The sequence below is a fragment of the Panthera pardus genome, unplaced genomic scaffold (genome assembly GCF_024362965.1).
Source record: "Panthera pardus isolate Hobbes unplaced genomic scaffold, ASM2436296v1 HiC_scaffold_20, whole genome shotgun sequence".
Lineage (NCBI taxonomy): Eukaryota > Metazoa > Chordata > Mammalia > Carnivora > Felidae > Panthera > Panthera pardus.
The window spans coordinates 41,512,815-41,538,222 of NW_026526766.1; the positions used below are offsets into that span (position 1 = coordinate 41,512,815).

General features: G+C 39.4%; 1 protein-coding gene and 1 long non-coding RNA gene across 12 annotated transcripts in view; one reads left to right on the forward strand and one right to left on the reverse strand.

Annotated features, from left to right (window-relative positions):
* The window catches only part of LOC109247076 (uncharacterized), a 42,028-nt gene extending 36,812 nt beyond the window's left edge, over positions 1–5,216 (forward strand). The window contains exons 3-5 of the long non-coding RNA XR_008424204.1: positions 929–1,016; positions 2,123–2,190; positions 5,092–5,216. This is a non-coding gene — a long non-coding RNA (uncharacterized LOC109247076). The remainder of the gene's footprint in view (positions 1–928; positions 1,017–2,122; positions 2,191–5,091) is intronic.
* BNC2 (basonuclin 2) overlaps positions 1–25,408 on the reverse strand; it is a 436,316-nt gene that overhangs the window by 332,620 nt on the left and 78,288 nt on the right. The window lies entirely within an intron of this gene.

Consider the following 25,408-nt stretch of genomic DNA (forward strand, 5'->3'; position numbering starts at 1 on the left):
GGATACTGCAGACAGTTAAGAATTAGAAAAAAGGAGTTGAGAGATATATGTAGTGTTTGGTTCAACGGGCCAACTTAACATGAAGAGTAAATGTTAGAGACAAAAAAGGATAAGCTGTTTCAGAGAAGAAGAGGAGAAAATCAAATTTACTTCAATATTTGAAAACATACTTGTGCCTGGGATGGGTACTAGAGAGACAAAGAAGTGGCCCCTATCCTCAGAGAACTTCCATTCTAACTGGAGAAATAGGCAGATTGCCTATACAAGCAAAAATAAATGTAAAATTGGGCTCAATGTTTTAAAAAAATATTCATCAAAAGAGGGGTAGGACTTAAAGCCAGTGAAGACAAGGTGGGATCTGAAGAAGGATTAAATTTAAACTGGGTTCAGAAATCAGAGCGTGGTAGAAAGAACAGGCAAAGGTAGGGAACTAAGAAATGGGGCACAGAGAGGAGAGAAGGAGAAAGGGAAAAAGAAAGCTGAGAAGCAGGCAGAGGGCAGAACTCTGGAGAACAATGTTAGAGGATTTAGGTAAAAAAAAAAAAAAAAAAAAAAGCGACACCAAAGAAAGCAAGGGGCTTTCTTTGAAAATTACCAATAGGACCCTGAAAAAGTCCAGCACCTGTACAGACCATGACTTAAACTTGAAGTCAGTTTAACATCTGTGGATGGTTTAAATATGCAGTGCACAGTTATATTTTGTAACTTTTTGCTTCAGTGTCTTGTGGTGTCCAGAGGTCTGCAAGCTTTACAAGGGCTTGCAGGGACTGTGTCTGTCCATGTCAGTGCTGTACTGGAGGTTCTAGTACAGTGCCTGACAGAAAGAAGATGACCAATAAGTAACATGTGCTTTCAGAGACATTACCTCATTATCTATTTACAACAACAGGTTAAGTAAGAGAATCACTCTCCCTTGTTTTGCTGATAGGGAAAATGCAGCTCACTCCAGGAAGGACTAACAGTCACCTGACTAGGAGAAGACTGGCCCCAAAGCACTGGGAAGAAGTCATTCTATAGTGAGTGAGAGCCAAGGGAAGGGGGAGCAGAGCTCAAGGAGGCCACACAGCTTAGGATGTGTTGTCAGTACAACAATAAGGGGTATGGGCTTCAGAGTAAGATCAGGCTTCGATCTGAAAATCCCAGTGCTGTCCCTTACTAGTGACATAGTTTCCCCACCTGCAAATGGGAGAAAAGTAGTCTCCATTTCACCAGCTTAATGTGAAGACTCAACAATGATGCATGTAAATCACTGAGCAGGATGCAGTAAGCACTCAATTAGCAGCAAATGTGCCACCTCTTACTACGTTAACATGGACAGAGCTTCACTGCCATTCAAGCTTGTCTGAGATCCTGAGAAAACCCTAGTGCTGTGAAGTGCACACCACCCAGCAGGGTATCTCCAGACTCCAAGAAGTGCTCTAGGAAAAATCCCTGAGTCTGGAACCCCTGAGAAGGAGGAAGCTGGAAAGAGGGGCTGCAGGTGGGCATGCAGCCCAACGGTTTGCTCAATGAATTACTTGCCCTCAAATAAATGTTAGACCCAACAGTCATGACTAGAAACAGAAAGCTCATTCCTTCCTGAACCACTTCAACAGCAGGGCACTTGACACAGTACTGTGTCAAATCTAGAAGGTGAGCTCCAGATCTCAGAATGTGACAGACTGGTCATCCAGAGATATGGGAGAGTTGACCAGGGACGCCCATCCACTGTCACTTAAAGATCAGGGCCAACCCTCAATGTTGACAGAGATGGGCTAGTTATGCTCTTCTGCTTAAGTGAAAAAGAGATGGTGGGAATAAGAAATCTCTCCCTAAAGGTCATCCACTCTTGAAAATAGACACTTTTCTTTCCTCATGATCCATAGTCAGAAAGTATTTCCAAATCATAAGTACTATATGACATCAACATCTTTAAATTAATTTGGTCTATGGCTTAAGAACTCAAAAGACAGGCACTTGGAGGAAAAGAGCCAAAACTGAAATGATCCACGTGAACACTGGAACAACTACCTCCAAATTAGCTTACCCACAGTGACTGTGATAACCAATCTCCCAGGGGTTGATTCACTTGAAAAGCTTTGTATCCCTCCCCCAATTCATACAATATTTTTTTCTGAGCAAGGTGACCTAATCTGGAGTGGAATGTGCTGTATCTGTCCTGAGGCCAAGAGGTGGCACTGAGTCTAACAGGTATGAAAAAAGTTATCAGTCTGGTGAGACTGATAGGCTTATATCCCTCTATACTTAAAATATCGTTTCAACACAAGCTACCTCAGAATTAATAAATCTTTCAACAGACTGTGTAGGACAATGTGCTCCCAGGTATCTAAAATCAAAACCAAACTTAATATCTGCTATTCTGGAAGTCTGTTAAATACTGTTATATGGCACCCAAGGTTTAGGTTTAAGATGTGTGTTCATTTTCGTCCAAGAGACAGCTACAAGTATAGGCAGAATATGTGTCACAGTTGGCTTGCCTAGCGTATCCTGCATGAATAGTCAGCAAAAAAGATAAGACGTTTACAGATTTTAAAGGCCCACCAACAGCAATACATGAACTATAATGACAAGACAAAGGCTTACTCCAAAGGACATTCAACTTGATAAAGGTGTCACTATTCATAGTTACACCCCTAGCGTGTATATTTTTCTCATGGAAGAATGTATTTAACACTTTATCCAATTTTCCCTAGAAATGTATCTTTTGCTAAATGACAGATAAACACCCCCAAGAATTTTAAGACTGATTTTATTACCCTCAGCACCCCAATCCTCTATAAAGAAGCAACATTTCCAACATGAAAACATTTTAGCCAGCACCGCTTTAAGTTAAAGTAGTATCTTTGCCATTGTCTGGGGGGAGGGAGGCAGGCAGGAAGGTGGGGACTAGAAATGGAAAAAGAATTTTTAAATCCCTGTTGCATTATCTACCAGGTGTAAGTGAATAATAACTAATATGTCTGCAGCCTCTGCCTTAATCTTAAAACAAATGATAGTATTCAAATATAATATTTCACATATGCAGACTGATAACAGGTTTTTCCTTTCTTTATTTCTTGAAGATTCTGTGAATGACACAATACAAAGTACAATGTATTTAATGAAAGGTTTCCAGGCTGATTTCCCTACAGATTATTTTCTTTCTTTTCTCTGGAACCCACACACCGGGTATACTGCAGGGACCAGGGGTATATATAAAAATAAACTATGAGCCAGTATCAGAGCTGATACCCTTCTCCTACAGGGGCAAGTGAATTATTAGATCTGTGTCATGAGTGGTTTTTTTAATATGCCATTGTTCCCACTTGAGCACATTAAATTTTCCATATCCACTTTTAAACCAATATAACCTTTTTTTCCATGTTCATAATGTTCATGCTGTACATTAACAGGCAGAAAATCCAATAGCTTAAGTCTTCATATAGTAGTTATATGTTAAGCTTGGTGGATGAAAACCTTTTGCATTTTCCCCCTCTTTGAACAGATACTATACTGGAGTTGGCTAAAACCCTAGGAAAAAAATTACACCTCATGGGAAACTGTACTAATATTTTTTTTCTTTTATGATTGATCACAAACCCATTTTGAACATTACACATTTTTTTTAAGTTTATTATAACTCTGGTTCAACATCTTCTAGCCCAACAAATTGAAGGTGCTGGAATCTTTTGGTCTGGAAGATGTGTTTGCCAATTATTTTTGCACTAGTGCACATAAACAGGGAAGACTGGATCTTAGGTATGAGTTATACATTCCTGTACAAAATAATTGTATATTCTATGAAGACTGATTCTTTTTCTGGAGAAATATACAACAACACAAGGGAAATCTTGTACTAGCAGCATAACTGAAGTGGCAAGATACAATATTAGAAAAACAGAGCTACTTTCATTACTGTGATGCTGTGTGTCAGAATGTCTCTCCTTAATGAACCTGTTTGCAATAAGACTCCGGGTGCAAAGAGGCTATTTAGAGAGACTATTGTGTCTATAGCGAGTCCTTCAAATATCTTCCTACCATTAGACATGCCGCATTGACCAATTCTGTCCTGATTGCTGTTCTTTTTACTATCAAGGGACATTCTTGCCCAGACAGACGGATGGATCAGACACTGCAGTTCATAAAATGTTTACACTGTACACACACACACACACACACACACACACACACACACACACACACTACGGTACTAGCTACAGAGCTCCAGATCACACAGTGAGTCGAATGTGGCAGTGTCATATGAAGGCTTATGACTTTCCAATATCAATGAAAGGATTTAAGTTAAACTTTGCTCGTCCTGTCTGCCTGTCACTCTCAACAAAAAGCCTTTTTTTCCTCTCTCTTTTAGTATATGCCCATGCCCATTGCTCACATGGGAACACTTCAGGCAAATGTTTTCTGGGTCATAAGGTTTCCTACTCTACTAAAATTCTCTCCTCATTTATGACAAGAAAAGAAGACCACACATGTCATGCCATCAAAAAAAGGGGGGAGGGGGTAAGGCAGAGCACAACAACAATAATAAAGAACAGTCAAAAGGACTTTCTAAAAAGATTTAAAATGCCAACTCAGAGTGACAGAAAACAAGAGACTCGTCTCTACCATATAACTGAAGCATTCTGGCTCACGCAGTGGCACTAACCAAGTGTACACAGGAGAGGCTGAGGTGCTTAGAAGAAACTTCCTGTTCGTCTTACTCTACTGTGTTCTCATCAGCTGCCAGGCTTTGCTATAGCTTCACCTTTCACACACCTACATGCTAAGTGATTCTCTGCAAAAGCCCTTTTCGTCTGTGTTTTTTCCAATAGAGCATCCTTTCCATTGAAATACAAATAATATGCCTGCCAGCCACCTGCAAAAGGTTTTACACATCTCCCCCATCTCAGCTGTCAAGCAGAAAGAACTTCAAACCCAAAGGTCCAAACTGCCAGTACACTAATAAATGTAACAACTACTAGTTATATCTATCTGATAAGGAATCAGAGAATTGCACACTGAAATGAACCTAGAGCCAATGAATCAAATGCATCTAAAGACACTTTCAATTCCCATTATTTTTAAATTTCTCTCTCACCTCCTCCTTTCTTCCAGGCTCAACCTGATATTCTAGCAGACCTGACAAATGAACCATCAGCTGTCCTGTAGCTCTGATGTCCAAAGCCATTTGGAGTATCTATGATTCCAAGTTCTAAATCCCCATCATGATAAAACCTTAAAATAATGCCTCTATTGAAACTACTTTGAACATTTATTGTTAACACATAAGCATTCTTTAAACAATTTTTTTTAATATTATTTTTGAGAGAGAGAGAGAGACAGAGCACAAGTGGGGGAGGGGCAGAGAGAGAAGGAGACAGAGAATCTGAAGCAGGCTCCAGGGTCTGAGCAGTCAGCACAGAGCCCGACAGGGGGCTCAAACTCACAGACCGCAAGATCATGACCTGAGCCGAACTCGCACGCTTAACCGACTGAGCCACATACATAAGAATTTTCTAATTGACGTATTTGACATTGTGAGCCTGTTTAAACACATTGAGGAGCTGCCTGCAGATTTAGGAAGTGCAGAGACAGGAGAGACCTGGTAGCAATCATTTTCTTCAAGGAAACTAAGATTGTAAGAGATTTAAGAAAACCTGTCTTGGAACAAACAACCCAAGCCCCTAAACTAGGACTCCAAACATTGTGTCTACTGGTCTAGCTCAAACCAGGCTGTAGCTCTATATGCAGGAACCTTTCTTTTTTTACTAATAAGAAGTTTTGTTTTTTAAACAGCAACAGCTCTACTAAAATATGCTCACTTATATCTGTCATATCCACTAGTGTAAAGAGAAAAACAATGTGAATAAGTACAGAGAGTACAAACAATCGAAGAATAATTTCTATGTTCCTTAAGAACAGTTATTCTCAAAGTATGGTCTCAGGACCAGCAGCATCAACATCACCTGGGGACTTGTCAGAAATGCAAATACTCAGGCCCTCCCCAAAACTGGCAGAATCAAGGAGCGCCTGGGTGGCTCAGTAGGTTAAGCATCTGACTCTTGATTTTGGCTTAGGTCATGATCTCACAGTTCATGGGGTTGGGCTCTGTGCTGACAGCATGGAGCCTGCTTGGGATTCTCAGTCTCCCCACCTCCGCTCCCCCAGCCCCAGCTCTCTACCCCTCCTTCGTTTGTACGCACACACACACGCTCTCTCTCTCTCTCTCAAAATAAATTTCTTTAAAAAAATCAGCAGAATCAAAACATCTAGGAGTAGGGCCCAGCAGTTTGTGACTAAACATGACCTCTAAGTGATTCAGATGCATGCTCAAATTTAATTGCCTTATCTTTAGAATATACACTATGATTTACTGAGCTTCATATTAAAAATATTTAAAATGGTTAATGCTCCTTAAGGATATAATCAACTGGCAAGGAGCCAAAAACAGACCCACAAATAGATCTATTTTTTTAATGTTTATTTATTTTGAGAGAGAGAGAGAGAGAGAGAGAGAGAGGGAGGGAGGGAGGGAGGGAGGGAGGGAGGGAAGGAGGGAGAAAATACACAAGTAGGGCAGGGGCAGAGACAAAGAAGGAGAGAGAAAATCCTACACAGGCTCACGCTGTTAGCACAGAGCCCCATGTGGGGCTCAATCTCATAAACCCTGAGATAATGACCTGAGCTGAAATCAAGAATCAAACACTTAACTGACTGAGCCACCCAGGCATCCCCCTGATTCTTTTATTTAGAGACAGGCAAGCACTCTCTTTTAGAATAATTAATAAATTAAATATTTAAATAATCACAAATTTAGGGTGAGGTGGAAATGGAAATAAATGGAATATTAAAATAAAATAAATGGAAAATAAAATGGAAATTAATGAATTTAATAAGAATCAATGGTGAAATGCAAAGACATGTTAAACAATATGAAGGTATGATTATTTGAAAATTAAAGATTAGAGGGGCACCTGGTGGTCCACTCAGCATCCAATGCTTGGGTTTCAGCTCAAGTTATAGTTTCCTGGATGGTGAGCTAGAGCCCTACGTCAGGCTCCACACTATGCAGAATCTGCTTGGGATTCTCCCTCTGCCCCTCCCCTGCTTGTGTGTGCGCTCGCTCGCACGCTCTCTCTCTCAAAATAAATAAATAAATAAAAAGAGGGGAACTTGGGTGGCTCAGTCAGTTCATCATCCAACTTCGGTTCAGGTCATAATCTCATGGTTTGTGAGTTCAAGTCCTGCATCAGAGCCTGGAGCCTGCTTCGGATTCTGTGTCTCCCTCTCTCTCTCTGCCCCTCCTCTGTCTCTCTGTATGTTTCTCTCTCTCTCTCTCTCTCTCTCTCTCTCTCTCTCTCTCTCTCAAAAATAAATAAACATTAAAAAAAATTTTAAATAGAAAATTAAAGATCAGATAAGGCACCAGTATAGGACAAAGAGAAAATGAAGGTGTGGGTATAAAGATATTATGAAACTAGCACCAGATAAAGAACAAAATAAGTAAGTGACAGGAGAGAAAGTACTGTTACTTTAGTGATAACATCACAAGAGAACTGTGCGAAGTAGAAGAAGCAAGTTTGAACTGGATCCGGCATTAAATCTCAGGGAAATTATTTCATGAGTAGTGTTAACTCAGAAGGTAAAAAGTGGATCAGAATCACTCATGACTTCAAAATCAAAGCCTCTACTGTTTCTAAAAGCCAAAAGTTAGATACAAACTAAATACTCTTTTAACGATTAGCGACTGTAATCACAGTACTCCCAGACATTGTAATTCCAGGAGGCCATAAAAAAATTATATGCCTCCATGACTCTAACATTGAAAAATACATGGGCAAGTAGAAAAAGCAATTAAAATATAATCATACAACTCCTGGTTCAAAAAATATGGGCATGTGTATGTATATGTGCATAGAACAGTCTGGAAAGTAATAAGACACAATGGACACTAGAGCAGGTGATTGGTTTGCAACTAAGTTTTATCTCTTCTTTATTTTCTCATTTTTCTTGTTTTTTTTTTTTAATGTTTATTTATTTTTGAGAGAGAGAAAGCATGCATGAACAGGGGAGGGACAGAGAGAGAGAGAGACACAGAATCCAAAGCAGGCTCCAGGCTCTGAGCTGTCAGCACAGAGCCTGATGCGCGGCTGGAACTCATGGACCACGAGATCATGACCTGAGCCGAAGTCAGCCGCTTAACCGACTGAGCCACCCAAGCACCCCATCATTTTTCTTGTTTTTTAAATGAACAATGATTACTTTCATAATGAAAAAATATAAAAATACAGGCACAAAGTTTTACGAAAAAGAAAGAGAATAAGTGATTGCCTTTTTATATGCAGGGATGGGTTGGGGGTACTGCTTCTAGCAGAGGTATTAGACCAGTAATAAAATGCTAGAGACTTCACAGAAACAGAATGTCGAGACAAAGATACAAACTTTGGAAGGAAAAAAACTCTAAACTACAGGCAACCATCATAATGTATCAGTCTCTATATTCAGCAAAAAAGGAGGGGGGGCAGATCAAAGCCACTCACTACATTCTAATGATAATCTAAGTGAAAAGTGGAAAGGACATAGTTTATTAAGCACATTCTATGTGCCAGATACTTTCACATAATATCTCCCTTAATCTTCCTAACAACTTGCAAGGTATTCCCTCTATTTTGCAGGTAAGAGGCTTAATTAAAGGAAACAAGTATGTTTCCAACGCTCAGTGGTCTCCAGAGTTCATGAGCTTTTCCCACTACACTAGGCTCCAAAAGGAGTTCTTAACACATAGTTCTTGAAGTGGTACAAGCTGAAATCTAAGATGTTCAAACAACTTTAGAAAGGACTCCATTATCCCTCTTAAGTACAAAATAAATATAGAATAGAAAGGGAAGAGGGGGAAAGGCAGCAAGGACTGATGTGAGGCAAGCTTTGTAGGCTGTGTTAAGGACTTGTGACTCCTAAGGGAAGCTGATTTTAGAAATGCTCCTTTTGGGACACCTGGGTGGCTCAGTCGGTTAAGCGTCTGACTCTTGGTTTCAGCTCAGCTCATGGTCTCAGAGTTGTGAGTACGAGCCCTGTGTTGAGCCCCACATCAGGCTCTGCACTGGTGGTGCAAAGTCTACTTGGGATTCTCTCTCTCCCTGCTCCTCCCCTGTGAGCATGCACTATCTCTCTTTCAGAATAAATAAATAAACATTAAAAAAAAACAAAAACAAAGAAAGAAATCCTTCTTTCGCTTCCTGTAGGGCATGACAGTGGTAAGGCAATGACCAAACAAAAGCTGTAGCTTACATAAGTTACCAGAGATATGGAGAAGAGAGCAAATTTAAGAAGTATTCAAGAGATAGAACTGACAAGATATCCTGATTGATGTGATAATTCTTCTTTTTGACCCAACAACCATATGAACTTAACTCTAAACTTACTTATATATAACTTCACCACTAACAATCTTTGAAGGCATCTCCAATTTGGGGTCTTGCAATTTCACTTCTTTCTTACTTTTTGCCTTTGTAGTACAAACCTATCTACATGCATTTAAATATTAAAAATGGTTTGTTCCATCAACTGGTGGAACACAATAGAGTATTATTTGGCAAAAAAAATGAAGTACTGATACATGAGACAACGTGGTAAATCTTGAATATATTATATAACTTAAAGAACAAAGTCATATACAGTATGATTCCATTTGTATGAAATATCCAGAATAGGCAAATCCAAAGACAAAGTAGACCAATGGCTGCCTACAGCTGGAGGGGGATAGCAGCATTGGGGATGACAGCTAAAGAGTAGGAGTTTCTTTTTGAGGTGATAAAAATATTCTAAAATTGACTGTGGTAATGGTTACACAATTCTGAATGCACTAAAAACCAATGAAACCACTCCATAAGTAGGCAAAGTAATGGTATGTGACTTATATCTAAATAAAGCTGATATTTTTCTAAGTATTTTGGGGCAATATTTATTGAGTATGATGTGCTCAGCAGTAAGATGGGCACAGGATGAGCAGATAAAAACAACAGGATATCAGTCCTGAAACAGCATGCAATCTACAAAAAATAAAACCACTGTAAGCCAACTGGTTCCTATCCGTAGGATCTTCCACACGGTTCTGTGCAAAACAATCTTCTCAGCATCTTTAAGAAAAAGTGCTTACCCAAGAAACACATACATTTTTCTTTTGATTTTTAACTCCACAGAGGTATTTATACACTAAGATAATATTCCAAGTCACTGACAGAAAGGTTATTTAATCATACAGTTAAAGAACATTCCCTATGAAAGATTTAATTCTGCTGTTTAAAAAAACTCCCTGGATAAAGCATTTCTAGAGACATATGGGCACTGTAAAAAAAAAAAATTGAACAACACTAGCCTTACATTCATGTCTAGGCATATAACATCTAGTTCAATGTATGCTTTTATTTATTTGGATTTAATGGGGTTCATTTTCAGGTTTGTTCTTCAAGCAGGTATCTTGGAATGGGTCTAAATGCCAAAGATCTGAAGATCTAGATTCCAGACCTCATGTCATCAGGGCTGGACTGATTTTCAGGGGTGGTGGTAATAAACAAGCAGCTTATATCGACAAAATATACAACAGGGGCACAGTAGAGGGGACATACCTTTTTTTAAAGTTTATTTATTTATTTTGAGAGATTGTGTGTGTGCGTGCATGCAGGGAAGGGGCGGGGGGCGGGGAGAATCCCAAGCAGGATCCACACAATGTCAGCACAGAGCTGGACTCAGGGCTCAATCTCATGAACTGGGAGATCATGACCTAAGCCAAGATCAAGAGTAGGATTCTTAACCGACTGAGCCACTCAGGCACCTGGACATACCTTTTTATTGCCCTAAAGAAAAGTTTAAAAATTTAAATACAAATACATTAATTGCACCAATATTTAAAATAACAAAAAGCTGGAAACAACCTATCTTTCAAATATGGGGTCTCTATAAATAAATAATGGCTCATGACAGAATGCTATATGGCCATCAGAATTCATATTTAACAACTACCCCCCAAGGTTATGAAAGCAATTAATGACTTTTATATTAAGTTCAAAATGTCAGTTACAAAATAGTGTATTGAATATCATCTCAATTTTATAAAATTAAAGATGCATTGAAAAAAATCAGGAAGGTTACAAAATCACAAGTAAGGTTATCTCTAGGTGCTATAATTATGAGTGGTTTTAAGTTTTTGTTAGTTACATACAAGTCAAATTTTTTAAAATAAATTAGTATTTCTGTTATGGAGGGGCAGGAATCAAATTTGTAGTTATGTCTCATCTTCTCATCAAAGTAAACTGAAGAAGAAAAATGTGGGGTTTTTTTGTTTTTTTGGTTTTTTAGTTATTTTTGAGAGAGAGAGAGTGTACATGTAAGAGGGGGATGGCAGAGAGAGAGGGAGAGAGAGAGAATCCCAAGCAGGCTCTGAGCTTCCAGGACAGAGCCCCATGCAGGGCTCAAACTCACAAACTGTGAGATCATGACCTGAGCCAAAATCAAGAGTCTGATTCTTAACTGAGTCTCCAGGTGCCCCAGTAAGGAAGAAAAATGTTCTGGTCCAAAAATGAGAGTTCTGATTATCTGAGTTTTACTTGCCCCAAGTTTTAATATATTAGTCTTCCAATGTGCTGAGTTTTCTCTTTACTCTGGGCTTTTACCAATGTTGTTCCTTGTGCCAGGAGGATTTTTAGCCCCATTTCCTAGACCCTTTCACTTCACCAGGCTAACTCTAAAGAAAAAGAAAGCAGAGGTGTCACTCTAGTAAGTCTCTGGTACTACATGTGCTGATGGACTGCTGGGCTTAGGGTTCCACAGCATTTATCACAAGGTCCTACCCACTTTAAGATACTCTGAGGGCAAGGAAGAAGTGTCTCTGTTTTGTTCACCACTACATCAACTATACTTTGTAGCACACAGTATGAACTCGATAAATAATTTTGAAAAAAAAAGAACTTATGTATTAATGGATCAATTAAGAAGCAAATATTCTGTCAGAGACACTGAGCATCCCTAATTCTTAGAAGGATTTTACTCTAAGTAAAACAGGGGTGTGTGTTTCGTGTAATGAGAACATCAGAGTATAATCGTTCAGTAATATAAGCAAAAGACAGGTCTTAGGTGCTCCTGTTCACAGAGTCTTTAAATGTGAAAGCATGAACCTAGTAGAAAGTTAAATATATCCAATCACAGGCTATTAAGTATGTTAATGTCTTAAATACACCATTGCAAATAAACAGAAATAAGGTGCAATTAGGGGAAACAATTAAAATAGAATTATACCATATTTCTTGAACTTGGTTCCCAAAGATCAGATTCAGATGTTGCTTTTATTCAAAACCTTTGAAAAAGTAAATAAAACATTCTGCACATTGTTCACTATAAATCTTACCATTCAAATTAAATCTAAACATAAACATAACCTTAAATCCTCCTCTAGTCCTACAAATATTCAGATAATCAAAATCTAACTTCTAGGACAACAATTTTTCTATATGAGTACAATATTTATGCTGAAGAGATATGTTATGCAAATCACAGCGACTTACACTTATGTTACATTTAAGTTTACTCTTGTGTGTATCATAAGGTTCAACAGTCTATAAATTTACCTACAGCTGAGGTTGCCTATGAAACAATTATACTATTTAGGACACTTTTTTAAGTAAGCTCTATGCCAAACATGGGGCTTGAACTGAGGACCTTGAAATCAAGAGTTGTATGCTCTACTGAGTGAGCCAGCCAGGTGCCCCCAGGACATGTATAATATTGATTTAGGTTTAAGATCTATTTGGGAATAGCCAATAAAAGCTTCAAACAATATGCACTACTTTGTATTATTTACTTTGGCATGTGATCCTAACAGCTATACAACAAACCTGAATTAAGAATTCACAAATTAGATCTCTACTTTATTTATACCACTACTATATTCAATCTTCCTTGGATGATGTCTAGAAATGTTAAAGTAGATCAAATAAAATATCAAAGCCATGTTAAAACTAGATCATTACTAACCTTAGCTATGCAACAGCCCAATTAGCCAATTTACACTGATAATTTTCCAAATAAATTTTTAATATTCATCAAAATCTTTTAAATTTTTTGGATACATAAAAAACACTAAGATTTTTCAATTTAAAATTTCAAACACAAAGTGATAAGTAACAACTGAACTAGCAGAATGGCATCCAATTTTTTTTTCCAATAAGTCGGACACAAATTCAAAATTTTCGGTTGAAACAAAAAAATCCTTTTTTTTTTTTAAATTTTAGAGAGAGAGACTATGCATCAATGGGGGAGAGAGGCAGAGGGGACAGAGAGAGAGAGAGAGACAGAGAGAATCCTTTTTTTTTTTAACTTTTTTTAATGTTTGTTTATTTTTGAGAGAGACGGAGTATGAGTAGGAGAGGGGCAGAGAGAGAGAGACAGACAGACAGACAGACAGACAGACAGACAGACAATCTGAAACAGGCTCCAGGCTCTGAGCTGGCAGCACAGAGCCTGATGCAGGGCTCGAACTCATGAACCGCAAGATCATGACCTGAGCTGAAGTCGGACGCTTAACTAACTGAGCCACCCAGGTGCCCTGAGACAGAGAATCTTAAGCAGGCTCCACAGCCAGCACAGAGCTTGATCCCACGACCCTGGCTGGGATCATGACCTGAGCAGAAATCAAAAGTCAGGAGCTCAACTGACTGAGCCACCCAAGTACTCCTACAAGAAAAAAAAAAAAATCGTATTCAAAGAATGGAGGAAAGCACTACAGGAAGAAGAAATAAATGTGGCTATGTTTCTAGTCCGAGAGACTCTGATGCTGTACTGTTCCAACACTGGAGACACTGAGAACACAGCCCCAGTTCTAGAGTTGCTCACACTGTGGTGGGAGAGATGGATAATAAGGTTCAGTGTGTTCAGTGAGTTGTTCTCAAAGGTCTTTGTGGTAATCTGGTGCTACTTTTTCACGGAGTACATGGGACACCTACCACCCTTGAAAATAAGTTAAACAAAGCACTTATAAGAATTTTTTTTAAACCTAGTCTGGAGCATTACAAAAATATACAAATAAGTGTCCCATAGGTATAAAGCAGCAGGTACCTTAAGGAAAAGATGGCAAAACAGGAGGCATACCTGGGAAACAATATGGCTAGAACACAATATAAAAAAGACCATCAGCGAGAGATGGAGGTGAAGATAAGCTCGCCTATTCTTTTTTAAATTTTTTAAAATGTTTATTCATTTTTGAAAGAGAGAGACAGAGTGCAAGCAGGGGAGGGTCAGAGAAAGGAGACACAGAACCTGAAGGAGGCTCCAGGCTCTGAGCTATCATCACAGAGCCCAACGCAGGGCTCGAGCTCACGAACAATGAGATCATGACCTGAGCCCAAGTCAGATGCTTAACCGACTGATGCCACTCAGGCACCCCTAAGCTTGCCTATTCTTAAGGAGATCCCTGAACACAGAAGGAAGGGCTTATTCTGACCAGAGAGAGTCTGTAATGGATGAAGTTTGAGAGCTGAGCAGTGATAAAGTCATGGTTTTAAAAGTCTCCAGTGCCAATGAATACACCGCCCTGGAGGGAGCTTGAGGGTAAACTGGCCAAATTACATAGCCAGCTTATACTAGGGGAGTATGACTGAAAAGGAGTAAAGGAGTGATACGAACTCACTTTATAAACCACCAACCCCATTCAACTCCCCAGTAATCATAACAAGACTTTTATTTTTTTTTTAAAGAAGGGACAGTTCTAAGAGACAAAGCAACCTAAAACAATTGCCTTCAGGATTTGGCGGCAAATGGAGTGGGTGAACAAACAGGAAGAAAATGATCTCTCAGGTATTTGGGCCTGGTCTCCTGAGAGACCAGGAGAACGATCGTCACTTGTAGAGGTTGGTTAAGGTTCCTGTGTACATGCTGACATAACAGTGCATTTCAGAGACAGCTTCCGATTTATTTTCTTGAAACGGGAATGTGCTTGTGTATTAGAGAAAGAACTAGAACCTTAAATTCGCCTTTACCAAACACAACTCTCCACTAAGTAAATGTGAGTCCACTGCAACATAAGACTAGACTGTCTAAGCCTTAAAGTATCCCTCTGGCAAAGTTTCTGTTGGGGTCTTTACCTCCTGATTGACACTGTGGATGAATAATTGTTCCCTGTCTTCAGAGATCAGAAATTAGAAAAATTTTTAAAAAAAGAACTGGAAGGCCACACAGAAAGTAATTGGATCAGGTGACTAATTAAAGTGATAGAAGCTCTTACTCTATATTTCTTGAAGGGAACTACTCAAGAGCAGATGCAGGTTAAGTAAGACCTAAAGCTTATATGCTCTTAAAGAAAAAGCATGCAAAAATATATGCAAACTTCACAAAAAGAAATGACCATGTGAACACATGCACTGGGGCCCTTCCCAGGGTCTTGAAGGGCAACTCACCTCTGTGCACATGCCTTTATTCAGAAGAACAGTCCTGGAGCTCAATGGCCATCTGAGGAAACTGAAAAGAAGGTGGACAATCTCAAAAGAAGGTGGGCAACTTCTGTTGTGATAGGAAGAAGCAGACTTTCCTGGATAGCACCAAAAGAGTTTAAATTGCCCAAGAAAATGTAAGCAAAAAGAGATGAGTGGCTTAGACTGGCTGATTACCCCTACAAAGGTCTCATTTGACAGGGGTAAAATACAAAGAAAGTGTGTGCCAGTTTTTACAGAAAACATATGGGAACTTACCTGGGGAAATTTGCCTTCTCTTAAGTAAACAAGGAGTCTTTTCAGGTATTTTGAGTTGAAACTGAGAAGGACATTTTTAATTATAGAGAATGTGGAGAAAGAGTAACTCACTGGAGAATAGTGACCATAATGCATTAATATTGCATTAGGTGGAAAAGACTAGATCAGGAGTTAAATTTTTACATACAAAGACCACTATACAAGGGAGGGAGGGAGGAAAGGAGGGAAAAAGGGGGAAACAGAAGAAAAACACAGTCTCTATTTGAATAAGCTTACATGAGGGACTTTTTGTAAAAGAAGATTAATAAATGTTAAAGAAAATTAATTTCTTCCCCCAAATGTGGCTCCTCAAAATTAAAACAAATATGAAATGTAAACTGTTAAGGCAAAAGCTCCTTTCTCTGTCCCAGATGCCCTGTTCTATGTGAGTTAAGTGCTTGGGGCAAGCGAATTCAATGGTACTGTCTCTCCAGCTCTGAGTTCCAACTGCAAAGGGGGAGATGCCCTACACCAGATGTGGAGGGGTAAACCCTGGTAGGCATAGGTGGAGCAGGAAGAGCAAAATCACAAAGGTCAGCACCCCTAAGGGAAGGTCTTTGATCTGTAGTGTAATAATCCCAATCCCACAGAGTCCCCACGTCCTCCCCATCCCAAACTCAACTCTCATCCAGCTGGCTGGACAGCTTCTCCCTCTGCCACTGCTACTGGAAAGAGACTATAAAGAGCAAAGATCGGACAAGGATCAAATAGGACAGGCTAGAGAACAGTAATGGTGATTCCAGGCTCCCTTGGGAATAATAAAGTAACAGTGGGGATGGTAAGACAGCCAATTAGTACATTTCCAGGCAAGAGAGAGTGGAGGCCAAGGAAAAGGATGGAATTAAACACCAATTTTGCCAGTCTGCCCACTTGGATGTTATTCTTCACAGATATGAGACTGACAAGCAACCAAGGCAAAGGTATAAAATTTACAAGAGTGGCAAGAACCCTGTAACTAGCTCTGCCTCCACCATTGCTCTATGATCCTGAGTGAGTCATCAGAGCCTCTCTAGACTTCCTTGCTCTTAACTGTAAATTTAAGAGTGAGGAAAAAAAAATAATCGTATGATGGGGTGCCTGGGTGGCTCAGTCAGTTAAACATTCGACATTGGCTCAGATCATGATCTCCTGGTGCGTGGGTTCGAGCCCTGCATCAGGCTCTATGCATACAGCTCAGTGCCTGGAGCCTGCTTCAGATTCTGTGTGTGTGTGTGTGTGTGTGTGTGTGTGTGTGTGTGTGTGTGTGTCTCTCTGCTCTTCCTCTGCTCTCACTCTGTCTCTCAAAAATAAACATTAAAAACAATAAAATAATCATGTGACTCCCTCCCATGATAGCATTCTAGAATTCTAAGGACAGCATGGTGTACACAGCAGAGTGTGCATTCTTGAGCCACACTGCCTGGATCTGCATTCCAACTCTACCCAAACTAGCTGTCTGACTCTGGGAAAGTTACCTTACCTCTCTGGACTTCAGTTTCCCATTTGTAAGAGATGAAAATCTAAATACTCTCTACCTCTTGGAGCTGTCCTGACTATGAAATGCTGTGTTAGTTGTAATTATGGCTGTGAGCCAATTTTCTATCCAATACCTTTTGGGTATAGGCCTTTGTATGGTAAATCACCTTTCCTTATTCATCAGAGGAGCAAATACACTGCCCACCGCTTCCTGGGGTGCTTTTCTTCCTAGACCAGAGATAGACATTAATCAAGCAGAGAATTCTCCCATTAGCCTAGATGCAGCCTGAGGACCTTCACTGAATTAGAGAGTGCACAGAAAATGAGTCAGTCACAGCCACATCTTAAATATAGATAATATTGTGTTCCTTTATCACTATACTTCCATCCCATACTGTTCAAACTGGTTCAAATGTACTACCCTCCAAAAACAGTTCAAGAGAACCCCTTTTGGTGGAAAAGGGAACAAGACAATCCCCATACCTATAGCTGGTTCAAGACTACAGAACAATGATTTACAGCTCCAGGGACCACAGCTTCTGCAGAAACATTTAAACTGCTATCTATGGAAAACAATGGGTGAGTGAGATGAATGCAGTTATCTGATACTACATGGTGAAGGCATTCTTCTAAAACATGACAAGTTTATTCACCGATAGTTCAATAAGCCAAAACAAGGCCTTGGGAGTAAATTCTTGATGATGATGTGATGGGATGAAGAGAAAAGGAAGCCCTACAAATCAAGCAAGGTCAATGCTTAGCAAATTAGATTCTGGCAAGACACAAGGATAAGAATTTAAAGAAATCAACTCCTTCAATGCCCACCTCCTGATAGGCTTCACCTCAAGGTAATCCCACACTCAACACATCCAACATACAGGGTCTTCTCTTCCCCACCTGTTGTCACTCTTATACTCCCTACCTCAGTTGAGACCAACTCCACCTCCCACATACTTGTCAAACCAAACCCTACCTTTGCAAGTCTCCTCCATTAGCACCTGACTAAATTAGAGTAACAGCCTCTACTCTTGGTCCTCTCAAATTCACCCTCCAATCAAATCTCAGATAATTTTCCTGCTTATAACCCAAAGGCTTTTACATGCAACAACATGAGTGAATCTCAACAGCATTACACTAAAAGAAAGAAGCCAGACCTAAAAGTTTATATACTATATAATTCCATTGATATGACATTCTGGAAAAGGTATAACTCCATAGGGGCAGAACGCAGATCAGTGGTTGCCAGGGCTGGGGGTGAGAGGAGGGGTTAGTCACTCAAGAGCAATGAGGATTTTAGGAGGTGATACCAATGTTCTTCATCTTGACTCTGGTGGTGGTTACAGGACTTATAGCAAACAGACCAAACTATATACTAAAATGGTCCATTTTACTCTGTATAAATTATACCTTAATATAAAAGAAATTGGGGAAAACCCTGTGGACTCTCCCACTGCCTACAAGTTCCCACTGCCTACAAGTTCCATGGCACTGTTGATCTGTCTCATCTTGCCCTCCACATTCCAGCAAAAATCAACTTTTTAAAATGTCCTGCACTTTCCATACACAAGCTTCTCATCACTGTCTTACTCTTCAAAACAGCTTTTCCAAATTAACTCCTAAGCCCTCCAGGCTGTCTCCTTGCCTCTACCACCCGTCAAATTCCCAAACTAATAAGTTGGATGCCCTTCCTCTAGGCTCTCATAATGCCTGATATTTCCCTATTACTGCATTCAAAGAAATGTACTATATATATTATAGGTATATGTTGTGATGTAATAATCTTGTCTTTCATCAATCAACTGAAATGTGAATTCTTTGGAAAATAGGACTACTTTTTATTTACATGTGTATATGCAGCCTGGCACATGGGAGACACTCCAAATCTGTATTGGAATACTTGTTTCATAAGGCATCACTGTATCCCCACCACTTATAAGGGTGCCCCTTGGTTCAATAAATATAGGCAGCTTTTGCTGCACAACCATAGAAATAACCATGCAAGCTGAAACCACACAAAGCAATCTTAATAATCAACAGGAAAAATATGATTTTTCTAGGACCTCTAACATTTTTAGGGGGTCAAAACATTAAAAACTATCAATTATACAGACACACACACATACACAGACACACAAGAAAATGAGAAAATATATAGTGTATTGTAATTTAAAATAATCAAAACTTTGAGAATTCAAGTATTTTCTTCCTTTATAAAAAAAAATCAAGAGTTGTTTGTACTGTCTTCTTCTCACCGTATAATTTAAAACACCAAATGAGCATCTTTTGCATACCTCGGTGAATTGGTATCCTCCTAAGTTTGGGTTAGCTCCCAACATTTTATCCTTTGTGCTTCCTCTCTCTGGCAGTATCCCTCTGAGGAGTTCCTTTTAACATGAATTTTTTTGCCAGCATCCTTTCCTCTGTTAGGTCTTCATCCTTTTAGCTATAACACCTTCTTAATTTGTGATAAGTTACCTTTCACTAAGCTCCTCTGGCTGCATATACAGAGTATCTACAACAGTGGCAGAGTTGATATTCCTGTGGTCAGCTAGTTTTCCAGAACTCTCTTTACAATTGGCTCAATTTCATTTCCAGTGTTATCAGTTTTCATTTCTTTGCTGCAACTTTGGTCTTTGTCGGACAATTCTCTCTTTGCATTATCCAATTTTAGAAGATGTTATACGGGTTTTTCTCCCAGAGACAAGAAAGCAACACACCTACACGCTTTGCTGTCTTTTCAGGGCCATATAACAGGGTGTGCTAGTTGGACTTTTTACAATTATTCACGGTTAACACAATAAATGAAATTTGAACTTTTTGGGAAACTGGTGTTATTTAATTAACGTAATAACTGAAAACTGTGCATGTGGGGGCTATAAAAACTAAGAATTATTTATATTTAATAAGTAAATAATTTTAGTAGTAATGAACTGGCTCACCACTGGGTGAAATTTAAGGAGTAGGAATTTAGGGGCGCATAGGTGGCTCAGTTGGTTAAGCATCTGATTCTTAACTTCAGCTCAGGTCATGATCTCACATTTCCTGGGTTTGAACCCCACATCATGGCTCTGTCTTCGCAGGTGGACATTTAAAAAAAGAAAAAGGAATGGGGGGCACCTGGGTAGCTCAAACAGTTAAGCATCTGACCTTAGATTTCAACTCAGGTCATGATCTCACAGTTTGTGAGTTCAAGCCCCACAAAGGGCTCCAGGCTGGGTTTGTGGAGCCTGCTTGGTATTCTCTCGCTCTCCCTCTCCCTGCTCCTCCCCAGCTCTAAGTAAATAAATAAATTTTTTTTTTAAAAAAGGAATAGGGATTTTTGCCCTTCCCATCTACACTTTCTAGCTTATCACATCACAAAATCAAGCCAACTTCCTAACAATTCAATTTATAGTCAAGTATAACAAATTAGAGGAAAGAGTCCGATTATAATCCAAACTCTGTTACTAGTAACAAAGTTAGGTACTAACACTGTGCCTCTGTGACTTCCCCTATAAAACACAGTTAAATAGCACTTCCTTCTGCACAGGGTGGTTGTGAAGACTAAGGAAGAAACAGACTTTAAAATGTACTTTGAAAAATTCAATTAGATACCATTACATCAAGAGTACACTGAGTACATAACAAGCAGTATTGTAAGAGCTTTTCATGAATTTTCTCACACAATTCTTGTAACTATCTATAAGGTAAGTAGCATTATAGTCTCCATTTTACAGAGACTGAAGCACAGGGAAGTCAAATAACTTGTCCAAGGGCATGCAAATAGTAAGCAGAGAAGCCTGTATTTGAACTCAGGAAGTAGAAGCCCATTGCTCAAGTTCTTCAAAACGTCTTCACTAACTTGTCTGCTTTCTCAGAACATAGAAGGACATGGTCACTGACAAGTGTAACACACTGAGTCCTAGAAGTTGGACAAACCGAATTTGCTATGACTCAACACAGGAACCTTGTATTAGGACATTTTCAGGTTTCTGGCAAAAGGACAAAGACATGCCATGTCCAGAAACCCAAGAAGCTAAGCAGAACTATAAAAGGAGACACAAAAGTAGATGGGGAGTTCAAATATATTCAATTATTTTATGCTATTGGGTGGAAGCATAAATACCAGAAAAGTACTGAGAAACAAAATTCATTTTGCAAGAATAGTGAAGGAATTATATTTATCATGAGTATATAAAAAAGCAAGAGTGCCATAAAAAACAACATATGTAGAATCAACAAACTTCATTGACATTTTCAGTACCACTGACCCTGAAAGTTAATAACACTGTTTGCTAAGGTCTGATTTCACAAGGAATTCCATATGGAAAAGAAACATGAGAGCCTAATAAGGATGTATGATACAAAAGCAAAGGGATTAGTTAACTAAAATAAGTAGATTCCTCTCAAAATCTAATCCATTCAGAAGGACACATTTAGAACATTTGTATCTCATTAGGGGTATTAAGTGAGAAAGAGTCTCAGCACCAAGCAGTCCTAATTATAATTCATCTTAGGAAATAAAGTGAGTTTTCTTTACTAAACAGGAAAGTATACTCTAAGAAGCAGCTTAAATGTAATAACAGGACTGTTGACAAAGTGAGACACCAAATAAACCTTACAGCCCAAAGGAATACCAACTAAAACCCGAATAACCACTCAAAAAATAGAATGTATTTTTAGAAAATTACCCGACACCTCTTTTTTTCTCTTATTATCAATCCTAACAATCCAAAGCAGAAAAAAAAAGGTGCTAAGGAAAGAGTACCCAATTATAAAGAACATAAACAAAATAAAGTAATACAAACCAAAAGCAAACATGTTTGTTCAATCACACACACCTTCACCAAGGTTCCATCAGTGGTGAAAACGAGATGGTTAACAAGAATATTCACTGGCAGAAGTGCATCTGCTTTGGGAAGGGGCAGTTGAAAATGTTTTGAATCCCACCAAAAAGGAATATTTGTCTGAAACAGAAAATACTTTAACTGATATATAGTGGATTATGTGACTTATAGATTTTAAGAACTACTTCACAGATCTGAAGGGAAGATAATAAAAGGGCATGATTAAAGCATTAGAAGAAATGGAGTACCTGGGTGGCTCAGTCGGTTAAGCGTCCGACTTGGATCAGGCCATGATCTCACGGTTCATGAGTTCAAGCCCTATGTCAGGCTCTGTGCTGACAGCCCAGAGCCTGGAGCCTACCTCAGATTCTGTGTCTCCCTCTCTCTCTGCCCCTCCCCCATTCGTGTTCTGTCTCTCTCTTTCTGTCAAATATAAATAAACATTAAAAAAGTTTTTTTTAAAACATAGAAGCATTTTACTGGATAGAAATTAGGTTGAGTCCAGGTAAGAAAAAATCGTTCATAAGAGCTTAAATTATTAGTTCTCTTGTGGAATCAGTAAATAGGGTGTCAATGACACCAGCTCTGCCTTTCCTATCACAGTGTCCATCTTTGTGCTTGCTCACCGGCTCGGTAAGCATCACAGCCAAGCTCCAAGCCATAATTTGTTTTTTCATTCCATATTGGAGACTTTCACTACCCTCTCCCAGCAGACCTTCTCTTACAAACTACTGGCCAGAACTTAGTCACATGCCCATCCTTAGACCAATCACTGCCAAGGGAAACAAAATCATCACGACTTGACTTTTCTATTAGTCATCAGTTATCTCCCATTATTGCCACAGCTTTCCTGCTCCCATTCCCCACTCCCAGACACTTCAGAAGAGAGAGGTGAGATGGTTCTTAGGGTAGCCATCAGTATTGAACTCAATAGTTCTTAAAGATTCATAGAACAACTGTAAAAGGGCAGTTTTATGGAAAGAAGTCAAGTGTTAACATCACTATGTAGGTCCCTGTGAGTTTACAGAACACTCCTCCACTAGATAATAGGAGCATCAGAATGTAATGAACTATTTTACTAGTCTTTTACTCATCTTACTAGTTAGATGAGTAAGAGTCAGTAAAGCAAAGTAGCTTTTAAAAAGCACAATTTCTCAGCCAACATCAATCAGAAGAAACTATGGCAGTTCTTTTCAATTTTACATTTCTCAATATGCTCTAGTTCAGCTATCCTGTCCAACCTCACCTCTCTACTCAGTCTCTATTTAGGGAATCAGGGTCTGGGAAAACATACAGGTCTAGATGCATCAATCACTCCATTTTTTTTTAACTAGCTGTCTTTTAATTTAAGTAATTTTTCCCTTCCTAGAAAAGCAGTGAAGGTCTAATTATAGGAGCTTACTTGATTATATATATATATATATATATATATATATATATATATATCCCCCATGCAAGACATCTTCCTGTATTTAAATTCTTGGTTATAGACTTATGATGAAGGAAACTTCAAATACCTTGAAAAGCTCAGAATGCAATGGTCTTCGAGGGCAAGACCATTCCTTCTGTATCTTAACTCTACAAACAGCACTCATCCTAAAATTGGAATCATTAGGGGGTGCCTGGGTGGCTCAGTCAGATAAGCATCCGACTTCAGCCTAGATCATGATCTCACCGTTCCCGAGTTCAAGCCCTGCGCTGGGCTCTGTGCTGACAGCTCAGAGCCTGGAGCCTATTTCAGATTCTGTATCTCCCTCTCTCTCTCTCTGACCCTCCCCCACTCATGCTCTGACTCTGTCTCAAAAATAAACATTAAAAAAATTTAAATTGGAATCATTAGGCTGACACTCAAAGTATGAATACAAACTTAAGAAACTTTTCTCATTTTTAAAAAAGATTTTATTTTTTAAGTAATCTCTCTACCCAACTCAGGGCTCAAACTCAGGACCCACAGATTAAGAGTTGCATGTTCCACCTTCTGAGCCAGCCAGGCACCCCCATTTTTAATAAAGTAGGCTCCACACTCAACATGGAGCTTGAACTCACAATCCTGAGATCAACAGTCACATATTCTACTGACTGAGCCAACCAGGCACTCCAGGACTTTTCTCATTTTTATTTATTTTTTTTAATGTTTATTTTATTGAGACAGAGCAAGAGTGGGGGAGGGGGAGTTGGGGGGGTGGACAGAGGATCCAAAGCAGGTTCTCTGCTGATAGCAGAGAGCCCCATGCGGTATTTGAACTCATGAACCATGAGATCATGACCTAAGCCAAAGTCAGACACAACCCACTGAGCCACCCAGATGCCCCACTTTTCTCATTTTTAAACTAAACTGCATCACATCCTCCTTCTTGAACACATCTCATCTTTTCCTCAATGCTTTTGGGTTGTTCTTTCTACCTTAATACTTGCTTGCCAATTAATGCTCTAATTTCTGTCATTCAAATTTTATCAGAGGAAATTCAGGGTCTATCTCACATGCCCCTTTTCTTCCATGCCCAGGGAGAGTTCAAGATTTTGAATCATTCTTCACAGGGTTTGCTCACTATCCAACTCTCAAACTCCCTGAGGCCTTTAGCAGACCCAAGAAAAGATGCAATCAATGTTCTATTAAAGTCCCCAAAAGTAATGAGACCAAAAGGTCAGCTGACTATAGTTTAAAATAGGACCACTGGGGTGCCAGGGTGGCTCAGTTGGTTAAGCATCTGACTCTTGATTTCAGCTCAGGTCATGATCCAACATTCACGGGTTCAAGTCCCGCCTCAGTCTCCATGCTATCAGCGCAGAGCCTGCTTGGCATTTTTTCTCCCTCTTTGCCCCTCACCTGCTTGCTCTCTCAAAAATAAATAAATAAACTTAACAAAAAAAGAACAGGACCACTGCCTGCATGTTCCCTCACTTATTATTTTTTTCCCCCTTTAAAACAGTGCAGGTGGAAAATACTCAGTAAAGAAACTGGGAAGGCTCAAGAGAAGATGGTAAGGAGGCATCCACATCTGACTGGTTTCTTTACATTCCCCGAGACACCTGATCTGCATGCATCTACACACCACAGAAAAGACACAAACTAATTCTGGTTTTAAACACACACACACACACACACACACACACACACACACACACTCCAAAAGTCACTGCGATGCCAGAAACATTTGGGAGACTGAGCCATCTGATGACAATTACAGGAATCTTGGAAGGGAAAAGAATGCTCAGGGAAGGCCAGACGGCCCTGTAATTATAAATCCTACCTCAGCCCCGGAGTCCTCCCCACACCCTCCACATCACTGCCAGGGAATGGTAGATGGTGATGCTTCTACTCAACATTCCCAGGCCAATCCCAGAGGAGAGGCATGCTCACACACACCGCTTGAGAGA